Raw genomic sequence first — 14,841 nt, forward strand, 5'->3', positions numbered from 1 at the left:
AACCAGGATAATAGGAACGATGGAAGAACTAAAAGGATCAGTATCTCTACTAACAGCGCTCAGTGTGTTCCTGGCCACGGATCCTGAAATCAGCCTTTTCTCGGGGAAAGAAACAAGGCCACCATGTTTATCTCAACAGCATATATGTGTGCACATACAAGGGTGAGAGCATACACTCAAAAAGAGATCCTGAATCCTAAAGTAAGGGCTATATGATTTAAATACTCATGCAAAACATAAATCACAATTTTTTTCCACCACAGCTCTTTAGTTACTAAAGAAATCACTGAAGTAATAGTTTTTTGGCTAGCACCCTAATAAAATCTTTTATGAAACACAAATTATTTTTAATTCTTGGGTATGAAACATGTTCAAGCTAAATGTTTAAATCAAGAAGCACATTTATTCATTTTTTAGACTTACGTGTGTGGGGTATATTTTCAAAAAGCACTAAACATGCTACTCCTTTCTGTTTCCATGAAGGCCAATCCTCATTTAAGAGACTCCAGTATAAGGGAATCTGAGCACTGCGAACAGAAGCATTGAACATAAATCATGGAAGTCACTTGTCTACACAAACAGTCATTAGAGTCAATTGATGGAGCTTTACTTCCTTAGCTCCCTCTCCCAAAGCACACAAAAGATGACTTTAAAAAAAATCTAAAAAAAAAAAAAACCACCAAAAACAACCTGATAAAAATGGAATAAAGTAAATGGTTCATATATCAAAGCACTTCAAGTTATTTTAAAATAAATGTATAATAGGATAAATTATACCACCCGTTTCATGTCATTCCATGTTTAGGCTGTTTCCGGTTTTCCTCCTTTATAAATAACTACACTCAACATCTTCATAATCTTTAACTACCTCTGATTATTTCCTTTGGAAAAATTTCCTGGAAATAAAAGCATTATGCAGTCAAAGGATATGATTTTTTTTTAAGGCTTTTTATATAGTTCACCAAATTGTTAAATGAAAAAAAAAAAAGTAGGCTTCTTTATAACATATATGTTAATATGTGATAATAGATAGGACATGAGCTTTGCTTTTAAAGTTTATACATTTTGTTCAGCCTTGTCTCTCAAGCATTTTCCCATGTCATCGTAAACAAAAATATTTCTAACAGTTGTAAAATTCCACTAAAGTTAAGGCTAAGTGTTCTAGACTTACAAGTCAGTAGCTTACAAAGAGTAATAGGAAAATAAAGAACCTAGCAACCACTCAACTTTCACATAACTGGTTAGTACAACTGGGTTTACAATTTTTTTAATTCACAAAACAAATTCCAAACTTGGTAAGCAATGTTATCCAACAAATACATAAAAAATACATTCAGAAGAAATACTTAAGGAGAGTTTTGACATGGAATAAATTGACTAAGTCTTTTCTACATTTGTAGAACAGAGTCAAGAATTAGTGGGACAGATGTGGATACCCAAAAACTTCTAAAATTAAGCTGATCAGTTCCAGGATTAGTTGGAAGATCAACTTCACCATTCACTAAACAATAGCTTCAAGTTACCATCAATATGAAGATAAAGCCATGGAAAAGAAAGAGTTGATCTGCCTTCCCTCAGGAATTTCGTCAGAAAAGTTACAAGTTAGCCATTTTATCTTATGGCCAATTTCATTCCTCTCCTACCTTACGAATAGTATCCAAGTTCCCACCACGAGCTACACTCACATTCTTTGAGGTCATCTTACAGGATCCAAGAACTAATGTCTTTATATTTCTATAACTGCAATGTAATTTGTAAGCCTTCAAAGTTAATACCTTGGGAACATTTTTTATTAAAACAAAAGCAAAGAGTTTAAAAAAAAAAAATAAGGTTGGAATAAATCATTCTCATCCGAAGGATTAATTTCTCAAGTTGTCTTTCAGGAGCATTATCTACCAGAACAAAGTAGAATATCAAGTTTCCTTTTTTAAGAGAGCCATTTGGGAAAATAAAGAGATCTTTTTCAGAGAACATTTGGACAGGAGAGAACAAATTCCCTACTTAAGATTTAAGAATATGATATGGTAGCTCCTCTTGAATAAAAAGATTAGCAAAATATGTATTTCTATAATGATTTGTAAGGTTAAAAATTGATAAATACGTACTAAAAGAAATGGTCAATGAAAAGAACTACCAGTGCAAGACTCGAGCTATTTCAACACCTTTGGCAAAAATAAGGTTACTTTCTAAATCTTAGTTTATGAAGAATGATTGTTTATTCCCCAAAGATAAAAAATTCCATTATTTCTTACAGTGAATAGATACACCTGGAAAGTTGAATCATCATTATATTCATGTTAATTCGTGCTCAAGTGGTTAAGATTTGGCACTAGCACCCCTGCAGCCTGGGTTTGTTTCCCAGCCATGAAACCACATCACCCATCTGTCAGTTGTCATACTGTGGCGGCTGCGTGTCACTGTGATGCTGAAAGCTATGCCATTAGTATTTCAAATATCAGCAAGGTCACCCACGGTGGACAGGTTTCAGCAGAGCTTCCAGACTAAGACAGACTAGGAAAAAGGACCTGGCCACCCACTTCTGAAAATATTCGCCATGAAAACCCCATGAATACAAGTGGAGCACTGTCTGATACAGCCCCTGAAGGTGAGACGACAGCGCAAAAAGACGCAGCAGGCTTCTGCTCTGCTGTCCACAGGGCACTAGGAGTCGGAATCGACTGGACAGCACTAACAACAACAATCGTATTAACACAGGAAGACATTTTAGAGATCCAATTCAAACTTCCTCATTTTACAAATAAGGAAAATATCTCTAAGAAGTCAACTACATGACGCAGCCAAATTAGTTGCTAGGAGCAGATTACTATTAGATTACACAGTTGTTGTGTGCCTTATTTACCAACTGAATCGCAAACTGGGTAGTCTTATACACCAGTATGTATCTTCTACCATCTTCCAAGTATCTGCAATGTCCAGCCCAATAGTGTGAACCTAATATAGCTACACTTGCTACCCGATATGGTCATTATGACAAAGAATCTGTTTCCACAAGTCACATGTGAAAACTAGTTTCATTACTTTATAGCCACACAGAATTTTAGTTTTACTCATTTATATCAATATATGGCATAGTAGTCTTTTAAGATATGAATACAAATACAGTTATAATTTAGAGCTTACAAATCATGAAATCATGTCAGCCCTCTTAAAAGCTTTTAAGGACTCACAAATCACAAGAGTAGTTCAGCTCTCTAGGCTTTAAAACCCAAAATATTACCTGATCTTCAACTTACTTTAAAACAAAAGAGAAGACACATGCACAATATCTAAGCTACAAATTTTATTCTAAAGTCAAGAATTAGGCGGTTGAACAAAAAATCATCAGCATGTGTGATATATTCATAAATCTCTACCTCCTATTAAAACCATTCAAGGTAGCTAACAGTTTTACCCCCTGAGCCTCACCACAGTACTATTTTTCACAATTCAGGGTTAAATTCTTAAATTGGCTCTTGCAACCTACCTTTTACAAACTCAACCTCCTCCAGCACTGAGTTTAGTAAAGCACATCTCACCCCTAGGAACCAAGTACAAGCATACGTAGTAGTCAGTTTCCTAAGATCATAGCAATTTCCAGAGAAGCCACATAAACAGGAAGAAAGCTAGAATTGGTCTAACAGATTGCAAAATGAAGGCTACGGCAGTGCCACAACAGAGTTGGACTTGAAATAATTTAGAGAACAAGTATAAATCAACTGGGCCTCTTTGAAAAAATGTAGTCTGATTCAGGAGGCCTGGGGTTGGCCTGAGATTCTGCCTTCCTGTCCATCTCCCTGGTGGTGATCAAGCTTTCAGTCCATGGACCACCCCTGGAGCAGCAAGGATGTGGCAGAGGGCTTTGAGAAAAGAATGCCTATCTAGCCAACCAGATCAATACCACCAGTGGACTGTCAGAGCCAGTTACCTTCCCATCCAACTGTGCAACCTGTCACTCTAACTGGGGACAGACTTCCTTGCCTTTGAACCTTTAATTTATGCTTTTGCGCTTTCCTCCCAGAGAGCTAACACTCCGTCTAAAGAAAATAATTGGAGGGGCCGGCCTGGTGGCGTAGCAGTTAAGTGCACACGTTCCACTTCTCAGTGGCCCGGGGTTCGTCGTTTTGGATCCCGGGTGCGGACATGGCACCAACTGGCAAAAGCCATGCTGTGGTAGGTGTCCCATATATAAAGTAGAGGAAGATGGGCATGGATGTTAGCTCAGGGCCAGTCTTCCTCAGCAAAAAGAGGAGGATTGGCAGGAGTTAGCTCAGGGCTAATCTTCCTCAAAAAAAATAAATAAAATAAAGAATAGAAAATAATTGGAAATTTTTATAGTCATGAAGAATGTTGCTTGTAAATCCCACTTGAGTTTATTCCTTCCATGTGGAGGGAGTTCAGTTAGCAGAACATTCCTGCCCTTTTTCTGTCCTTTTACTCACTCCACCCAGGAGAAAGAAAGTGATTTAATAATGCATTCCATAAATTTAGGAAGAACTAGCTGGGCGAGGACTAGGGTGAGGTGAGGGTGGTATTTGCCTCAGGCACTAAACTTAAGACAGGATCCGTAACAGTGCCCTGCTGAGCCATACTGGAGCCTGAGGCAAAGGGAAAAGTCAGTAACACTGAGCCTGTCTTTATCTTAAAATTTTGATATCTTGTTCATCATGGATTTTTTACAGTAATTCTGGTTGTTTAAAATAATGCATTAAATACTATTTATCTTGATCACTGAAGTTTTTCTGGCACTCCTTAAATTCCTGAGGTGAGGTGAGTGCCTCACTCATGTCACCCTACTCCCAAGCCCTACTGCCCACAGAGAACACAAGGTCCACTCTGTTCCTACGGTGGAAAGAGGAGGGAAGCACGGTGGCATGGGTGAGGCCTGCCCTGTGTCTGCACTGCAGTGACTTGGTGGGTAAGTGTGTCTCTCAAATGCAGCTCTGGCCCTCAAACTAGTTTTCATCTATAATTTTAGATGAAATTCTATCATTATAGAATCTGTAATTACAATCCATCTAGAATTTCATCTATAATAATCTATCCACCTCACTCTTTCTCTTATTTCTCAAATGGTTCATAACCAGAGAGAGGAAGAAGGTAGGAAGACTATTCATTCGTAAGAGTTAACAACCAAGCCTGAACGTGTGCCGGCCGCAGCCCCGGAGCGGAGTCCTGGAGCCAGGCCCCTGGAGAGCCAGGCAATTACCCTTCAGTTGTCGGATCATGGGGAGGTTCAAGGAACCCCCCAGAAAAGGCTGCATTGGCTGCAGCAACCCAAGGAAGCACCTGGGGCTTTGGGCAACCGCTTTTCACAAACCATCGCAGCAGAATGTCTAGTCTATATTTTAACAACCAGCGCAGCTCCCTGAACAGCAGTCTCAAAGGAAGAGAGCATCTCTTCATGTGCTTCTCAGCTATTTGTATATCTTCTTTAAAGAATGTCTATTCGAGTCCTTTGGCCATTTTTGAATTGATCTTTTTGTTATTGTTGTTGTTGAGTTAATCCACTTTTTAAAGTCACATGATTTAGGAGAATATTTTTCTCCTTTCTAAGAAGCATGACTGACTTAAAACAGTATGCTGGGGCCAGCCCGGTGGTGTAGTGGTTAAGTGTGCACGTTCTGCTTCGGTGGCCTGGGTTTCACAGGTTCGGATCCTGGGTGCGGACATGGCACTGCTTGGCAAGCCATCCTGTGGTAGGTGTCCCACATATAAAGTAGAGGAAGATGGGCATGGATGTTAGCTCAGGGCCAGTCTTCCTCAGCAAAAAGAGGAAGATTGGCAGTAGTTAGCTCAGGGCTAATCTTCCTCACAAAAAAACAAACAAACAAAAAAACAGTACACTGGGGCAGGCACATTTTTAAACTCCTGTTATGGGTTGAACTGTGTCTCCCAAAAAGATCTGTTGGAGTCGTAACCTGCAGTACTTACCAATGTGACTTTATTGGAAACAGGGTCTTCACAGATGTAATCAGGTTAAGGTCAGGTCATTAGGGCAGGCCTTAATCCTAAGTCCTAAGAAGAAACACAGAGAGAGAAAAATGCCACATAAAGACAGAGAGACACAAAGGGAGAAGACAGCCATGTGAACACAGAGGCTGAGACTGGAGGTATGCTGACAAGCCAATGGACATGCAGGGCTACCAAGGGCTAGGGAGAGACAGGGACGCATCCTCCCCTGGAAGCTTCAGAGGGAGTACAGCCCGGCTGCCAGCCTGGCGTCAGACTTCCAGCTTTCAGAACTGTGAGAATACACTTCTGTTGCTTTAAGCCACCCAGTTTGGGGAGCTTTGTTACAAACTAGCACAACTGCCTTCAGAGAAAATTAGCGCATTGTTCAAGTCCTTTTATGGATTGCTTGTTTGGAATTCAGACAAAGTTTCCATTATTAAAAAAACACACAAACAATTGTTAGATTCCTAAAGAGCCTATAGATAACATTCTAACCCATAATAAAGCATAACTATTAGCCAGTAGTACTGCTATTTCCCCCAGAATTATGGGAAATACAGCCAGCATTGCACAGGGGGCTGTAAATGTCAGAAACACACATTCTTTGCCACAGCCTCTAGATAAAGAAATCTTTTCTCCTCTCTCTACTCGGCAAAGTGGAGACAGCAATCACCCTTCACCCAAGCACTCAAAGACACTGATTTCTTGCTCTGTGTTACCCAGACGGTGAGAGGGTCTCTGTCCCCGAGCCCCTCCCCTACGCCTGCACCCTAGCTGTGCAGGCAGTAACAAGCAAGATTCCATTCCCTTCAGATTTTTCTCCTCCTATTTGCAAAGGCAGCCCATTTCAAGGATGAGTAGCATGGAGAACAATCATTTAAGGTGAAGATCTTGGTGTAAATCCAAAAGCATCTTTACGTTGGGAGAAGCCTACCTAAGTAGCAGCTAACACTTCAAATGCTTAGCATTATTAGAAACAATGGAAAGAGATTTACCTTTTTATTATAAATAAGATAGTTAGTATGCAACCTTTAACACTAGAGGGGTAAAGACCTTGGAGCATCAATACTTGCTCCTATATACCTCAGGATAGGCTCAGTTTTGCTACAAAAATAAATAACTCCAAACTTCAGTGGCTTAACGCAAATATCCAGGCATGTGGGCAGGGAGCTCTGTTCATATCCATGGTCAACCAGGGACCCAGGCTGCCTGAGGCTTCATCGCAACAAAAACTCCCACGGATCACCTGACTCTGGGAAAGGACCACAGCAAAGCATCCGCTCACTCTTAAAGCTCCTGTCTAGAAGCAACACACATCACTTCTGCTCACATTTCACCAAAGCAGGCTGCAGGACAACACTCAGTCTCAGGAAAGCTGGGAATTACAATCTTAACCATTTGTCCAAGAATGGGAGAACTGGAAATATTTGTGTAAAGTATTAAGATAGTAAGGAACGAATTTATTTCCATTACAGATTAATTATGTCAACATTCAGTATATGATACATCATACCAAATTTGGACCTTCACTAAAATCTGACGCTGTAGTGTCACCACAGTTCCTCTGCCCAAATTATACCATTCCAGCCAAGATCATATGTCAAGGATTAACTGCTTTCAGGAAAGAAAGAAGAAAAAAAGATGAGAAATAAGTGAAAGCTTCTGTCTGTCACCAATATCTGATTGTTCTCAAAACATAAAGTGGTTTGAATGACCAGTACGTGTGGCAGAGATGGGCTGGTCACCAAAACCATTTCCCTTTTTTTCTGGTACACAGTCAGACAATATTTTCCCACCTCTCTTGCAGGTAAATGCCATATGTTCTAGCCAACAGAATCTGAGCAGACATCATATGTACCACTTCTAGGCCTGGACCATAAAACTCACATATGATCCTTCATATTCTGTCCCATCTGCGTTGACACAGATGAATAAAGAAAAACAAGTGTTGAAATGTGTTAAAGATGGTGGAAGCACAGGATGGAAGAAGCCTGGATCCCAGAATCACTGCTTAGAAGATTACTGCCCACCAAGAAGGCATTTGACAAGATCCAACAGCCATTTATGATAAAAACTCTGAACAAAATGGGCATAGAAGGAAACTACCTCAACATAATAAAGGCCATATACGACAAACCCATAGCCAACATCATATTCAATGGGCAAAAACTGAACCCCATCCCCCTGAAAAGAGGAATGAGACAAGGATGCCCTCTATCACCACTCTTATTTAACATAGTACTGGAGGTCCTGGCCAGAGCAATCAGGCAAGAAAAAAGAATAAAAGGAATCCAAATAGGGAGGGAAGAAGTGAAACTCTCGCTGTTTGCAGACGAAATGATCTTATATATAGAAAACACCAAAGAATCCATTGGAAAACTGTTAGAAGTAATCAACAACTACAGCAAAGTTGCAGGGTATAAAATCAATTTGCATAAATCAGTAGCATTTCTATACTCCAGTAATGAACCAACAGAAAAAGAACTCAAGAATACAATACCATTCACAATCGCAACAAAAAGAATAAAATACCTTGGGGTAAATTTAACTAAGGAAGTGAAGGACCTATATAATGAAAATTACAAGGCCTTTCTGAGAGAAGTGGATGACGACATAAGGAGATGGAAAGACATTCCATGTACATGGATTGGAAGAATAAACATAGTTAAAATGTCCGTTCTACCTAAAGCAATCTACAGATTCAATGCCATCCCAATCAGAATCCCAATGACATTCTTTACAGAATTAGAACAAAGAATCCTAAAATTCATATGGGGCAACAAAAGACCCCAAATTTCTAAAGCAATCCTGAGAAAAAAGAACAAAACGGGAGGCATCACAATCCCTGACTTCAAAACATACTACGAAGCTACAGTAATCAAAACAGCATGGTACTGGTACAAAAACAGATGCACAGATCAATGGAACAGAATCGAAAGCCCAGAAATAAAACCACACATCTATGGACAGCTTATCTTTGACAAAGGAGCTGAGGGCATACAATGGAGAAAAGAAAGTCTTTTCAACAAATGGTGCTGGGAAAACTGGAAAGCCACATGTAAAAGAATGAAAATTGACCATTCTTTTTCACCATTCACCAAAATAAACTCAAAATGGATCAAAGACCTAAAGGTGAGACCTGAAACCATAAGGCTTCTGGAAGAAAATGTAGGCAGTACACTCTTTGACATCAGTATTAAAAGGATCTTTTCGGACACCATGCCTTCTCAGAGAAGGGAAACAATAGAAAGAATAAACAAATGGGACTTCATCAGATTAAAGAGCTTCTTCAAGGCAAATGAAAACAGGATTGAAACAAAAAAACAACCCACTAACTGGGAAAAAATATTTGCAAGTCATATATCTGACAAAGGCTTAATATCCATAATATATAAAGAACTCTTGCAACTCAACAACAAAACATCAAACAACCCAATCAAAAAATGGGCTGGAGACATGAACAGACATTTCTCCAAAGAAGATATACTGATGGCCAATAGGCACATGAAAAGATGCTCATCATCGCTGATCATCAGGGAAATGCAAATCAAAACTACACTAAGATATCACCTTACACCCGTTAGAATGACAAAAATATCTAAAACTAACAGCAACAAATGTTGGAGAGGTTGCAGAGAAAAAGGAACCCTCATACACTGCTGGTGGGAATGCAAACTGGTGCAGCCACTATGGAAAACAGTATGGAGATTCCTCAAAAAATTAAAAATAGAACTACCATACGATCCAGCCATCCCACTACTGGGTATTTATCCAAAGAGCTTGAAGTCAGCAATCCCAAAAGTGCTACGCACCCCAATGTTTATTGCAGCACTGTTTACAATAGCCAAGACGTGGAAGCAACCTAAATGTCCAGCAACAGACAAATGGATAAAGAAGATGTGGTACATATATACAATGGAATACTACTCAGCTGCAAAACAGAACAAAATCGTTCCATTTGCAATAACATGGATGGACCTTGAGAGAATTATGTTAAGTGAAATAAGCCAGCGAGAGAAAGATAATCTGTGTATGACTCCACTCATATGAGGAATTTAAAATTATGGACTAAGAACAGTTTAGTGGATACCAGGGGAAAGGTGGGGTGGAGGGTGGGCACAAAGGGTGAAGTGTGCACCCACAACATGACTGACAAACATTAATGTACAATTGAAATTTCACAAGATTGTAACCTATCAATAACTCAATAAAAAAAAAAAAAAAAAGAAGAAGATTACTCCCCACCAATCAGAAATACCCATTCTGGACTTCAAGTGAGCAAGAATTAAATCGGAATTACATTTGAGCCTGATTATTTTTAAGGTTTTTGTTTTTTTTTTTTGAGAGGGGCAGGAGGGAGCAAATTACATTCTTAAATAATACCCTATTTTGAAAGAAGGGAGTAATAATTAAAAACTGTCATTTTAGTCACCTTTTGTCAAAATAAAAGATTTTATAATCAGCACCTGCTGAATATGAAAAACATCATATAATCTACCAATTCTCGGGGACACAAATAGGGTAGCTGATTCCATTTGCTCTGTGCTCTTACCCACTGAGAATGCTCAGACATCCAAGCTAATAGCATCGAAAAACAGCCAGAAAAAAAAGGTAATGTCTATGGACTTGCATTTGTATGGAAGGAACTTCTACCCACCAAACGACAGTTTAGGATGATACATCATCTACTCACTGAACAACCTCTCTGTTCCATTATCTTCCTTCAATCCTCCTAAGTGTGCTTCTTCCAAGAAATCTTTACACTTAATCTAGTCCAAGGGTCAGCTGACTATTGTAACTTTCGTAAAAGGCCAAATAGTAAGTATCTTAGGGTTTGGAGTCCATAAAGTCTTTGGTGCATTTATTCAACTTAGCTGTCGTGGAACAGCAGCAGATACGGGCAACACGTAAGTGAATGAGTGTGGCCACGTCCCAGTGAGACAACTTACAAAAACAGGCAGGGGGCCAGGTCTGACCCTCAGGCCAGAGCTTTCTCCCTCCTGAACTAGTCCTTTCTCTAATGCACCAGCACTAGCTGTCATGTGCACTACACCATCATTAAAAGATAGATACTTCTTGCGACTTCATTTTAATTTCTTGACTCAGTGAGGTTAACCAGTGCAAGGAGTAGGATAGTCTCAACTCTCTGGATACAATTAATATTTATCTTGATAAAAACTTCCATTTACAGAGGCCAGCCTGGTGGCGTAGCTGTTAAGTTCACACATTCCGCTTCGGCAGCCCAGGGTTCGCCGATTTGGATCCCAGGCGTGGACCTATGCACTGCTCGTCAAGCCATGTTGTGGCAGACGTCCCACATACAAAATAGAGGAAGATGGGCACAGATGTTAGCTCAGGGCCAATCTTCCTCAGCAAAAAGAGGAGGATTGGCAGCAGATGTTAGCGCAGGGCTAATGTTCCTCAAAAAACAAAAAAATACCCACTTACAAAATCAGGTATCACCGGGCTCCTAAATTACCTAATAACAAACATGAAAAATATCACCAAAAATTGGCTCTGGTTTTCATAAATCCTCCCCATCAATTCTCATATAAATTATCATATGATAAAGTTATCATATAGTATAAATTAAGAAATCTCCATACTAGTATTAGTTTACTTTTGTGAAAAATAAAAAGCCTAGTTAATTGTGACTTTAGAGGTATTTTAAGAATAGTTGACACTGGGTGCCCACTGAGTGAATTTTTGTCAACGAGTTTGGTATAGATGTCGAAGACCACAAAACTGAAAGCACATTTTATTAGCAAAAACAAATCTTATCAGTATGTGTGCAATTTTAAGGACAAGATCAGACACTTGGCAACTAATGGGTAGTTAAATCTCCGCAGAGTGCCACATACAAGTACAGCCAGTACACAAGTAACGCCATCCTTGATTAGACACTGGAGACAGGGGAAAATGTATCGGTCGCATCCATCCCCAAGTCCACACGCAAGTCTCACTGCTCCATTAATCTCTTCCTGCTGCTCCAGGCTTTTCTGGGCTCCTGTGCCTCCAAATGCCCTAACTTCCATCTTGTAGCAGCCACTAGCAAGTGCTTACCCATCTCTCACCCTGCCCTTCTTCCCTGCTAGCAGAAACCTGAGTTTGTACAGGTGTCCACCCCCCCACCCCCGCCACCATGTAATCTAAGAAAAGATGCCCTCCTAGCTCAGGGGTAAACTCTGATTGGTCTAAGCCAATCACAGAGGTCCTGATTTTCCACGGAGTCTAGGAATAGATGACCCAGGTCCTTAAGACTTACTGTGTTTGTAAGAATAGGTTTTCATATCTCAGTTTAGAATGTCAACGGGTATAAAGCTAACATAACAAAAATCAAAAGAACAGACTCCAACTTAGGCTCAAAGTTTCAACAAAATCTTTCCATTTGAAATTCAAACTGCTATGAAGGATTCAAATGTCAAATTTAGCCTTGAGGATGATGGTAATGTAGTGAATGCAATGCACATAACATAGTCATACAAAAGTCACAGAGTTATGATAAAAATGCGTACGAACGGGGCCGGCCTGGTGGCGCAGCAGTTAAGTGCTCACGGTCTGCTTCGGCAGCCCAGGGTTCACCGGTTTAGATCCCGGGTGTGGACATGGCACCACTTGGCAAAAGCCACGCTGTGGTAGGCGTCCTACATATAAAGTAGAGGAAGATGGGCAGGATGTTAGCTCAGGGCCAGTCTTCACATATAAAGTAGAGGAAGATGGGCAGGATGTTAGCTCAGGGCCAGTCTTCACATATAAAGTAGAAGAAGATGGGCAGGATGTTAGCTCAGGGCCAGTCTTCCTCAGCAAAAAGAGGAGGATTGGCAGCAGTTCAGCATTACCAAGAACATTTCATTCTGTAACTTAAAATGGACAGGGAGACCTCTTCCCAAACTTTCCAAGACACAAAGGTCAACTTCAATACAGCATGCTGCAGGCGTATTTACTCTTTCCCAAATTTGAAGTCATCACAATCAATTTTTTAAACATTTAATTTGTTTACTTGCATGGAAAAAAATTAGAACAAGAAACAAAAAAAAAAATCCAATGTTTTATGACACAAACCTCAATATTTGAAGGCAGAAATGACTTCCTAGAGCACAAGAAGGTCAAACAAGGTCATAGAGAACATACCATAGCATGCGAGGCAGTTCACCCAAAGAACCCCAGGAATCAGCCACACAAACAGAAGGTGGAGAGAGGTAGGGCCTCATGGCAGGGGGATGGCTTTTAATTCTCTATGAGGATCCACCAGACACCCCCTCCCCACAGGTATCCGCCAACACCCTGTACACTCAGACAACTACCCCCACTCAGGAAAAAGCTGTGTAATCTGAAAAGAAATTGGTAAGACACTCCACATCTAGAGCTACTAGACCCAGAGGAGGCTGGGGTATGGGGGTGCAAACAGGGAAATTAGTGGATTTCTACATACTGAACAATGGCACTACCAGCCCACTGTCTGTGCTCAGCTCCGCAACAAGCTTATAATCACTAGGCTAATAGCCCCCAGGTGAAAGCTGAGAAAATCATTCTCTGCAGAAACTAAATTAAGTCCAGAGAAAAGACCTACAGACACTGACACTGAGAGGTCCCACACTATCACGCAGCCCATTGGTTGGCAAACGCTGCCTCCAACACAAAGCTTCCTTAGCTTATAGCAGCTCAATCTTAAAAAGGAAGCCAATCAACCCGATATTTGAGGACATTCTCTAACACAGAAAAAGAAAAAGAAAAAAAAAATTCTGAGGAAGCTGAAGCAATGCAGGAAAGGGGGAAAAATCAGAAAATCTATAATTAATATCCGAATGATCTTTTAATGACTATGCTAAAAAAATTCTGGAGGTGAAAAAAGGACATACAAAAGACCAGACATCAGAATGACAGTTTTACTAGATTAAAGGTAAAAGACAAGAAGCAACATCTTCAAATTTCTGGAGAAAAGTATTTCCAAGTTGGAATTCCAACCCTCCAGACCTTGAATCAAATGAGGTGTGGAAAAAGAGAGATTTTAGGTGCCGAAAGATCAAACTTACCTCTCCTTCCATGCTTTCTCAGGAATCTGAGAGCATGAACGCTACCAAGTCAGGAATTAAACCAAGCGGGAATGTCATCAGGAAGCAGGGAACCCAAGAGGAGAAAGGAAAAAGGAATCCCCCAGGAACGCCTGGGTGATGGCCGTGTCCCACCCCTCCATGGCACACAGCCCACATGGCAGCAGGAAGTCAGAGGTCCAATAAGGATGTCTCCAGGGAAAACACAGAACTAATGAACACTGGGAAGTTTTAGGCAGTTGAAAAATTGAACTGAGAGAAAAACTGAACTTTAGAGGATGTGAGCTGTTTCTGCCAGATACGCAAAGAAAACAAAGTAAACAGAAAAGAAACAAACAGTTGTACAAGGAGGAAACATCATCAGAGTCCACCGCTTGGGTCACAGAGACAATATTTACAGACCTATTTTTATTTAAAATATGGACATAAATAAAAACATAGTGAACAGAGAGGAAAAGTGATTGCCTGTGAGAACAGAGTGGGCTGCTCTTTCAGAGAATCCTTTTAGCACTACTTGTCGACTTAAACTCTGAGCCTATGATAAAAACTAAAGAATCATCTTAAAGACTATTTTGTACCTTTACTGTCTATCCTGCTTTCTTCTTCCATTAAGAATCATCTTACCAAATGAGGCTGCTGTCTTAGTCCTTTTTAAACCGTAAACGGCTTAGCTCTCCTCGGGCTGAGCTTTAGGAAAAGCCGATTGAGAATACCGACGGGGCTCCACAAAGAAACTAACGAACTGGAGTTGCAAGTGGCCTTTTTCTGCATTTAGAACTAGTGACTTACTCAGCCGCTGCTCAATACTATTAATGCTGGTTGGCTACCGGAACTTGCT

At 40.2% G+C, this 14,841-nt stretch overlaps 1 protein-coding gene across 16 annotated transcripts in view; it reads right to left on the reverse strand.

Annotated features, from left to right (window-relative positions):
- Positions 1 to 14,841, reverse strand: part of MTUS1 (microtubule associated scaffold protein 1) — a 145,369-nt gene that overhangs the window by 99,048 nt on the left and 31,480 nt on the right. For 7 of the 16 annotated variants that reach the window (XR_011498871.1, XM_070500049.1, XM_070500044.1 and 4 more), the window contains exons 2-3: positions 5,932 to 6,015; positions 424 to 527 (exon numbers count right to left, since the gene is read on the reverse strand). The exons of 5 other annotated variants lie outside the window; for them this stretch is intronic. The gene's annotated coding sequence lies outside the window, so the exon portion shown is untranslated. Of the gene's footprint in view, positions 1 to 423; positions 528 to 3,484; positions 3,539 to 5,931; positions 6,016 to 14,841 lie in introns of all 16 variants that reach the window. 4 more of the 16 variants (XM_070500045.1, XM_070500051.1, XM_070500050.1 and 1 more) reach the window with 3 other exon arrangements.

This window comes from Equus asinus, chromosome 27 (genome assembly GCF_041296235.1).
Source record: "Equus asinus isolate D_3611 breed Donkey chromosome 27, EquAss-T2T_v2, whole genome shotgun sequence".
NCBI lineage: Eukaryota > Metazoa > Chordata > Mammalia > Perissodactyla > Equidae > Equus > Equus asinus.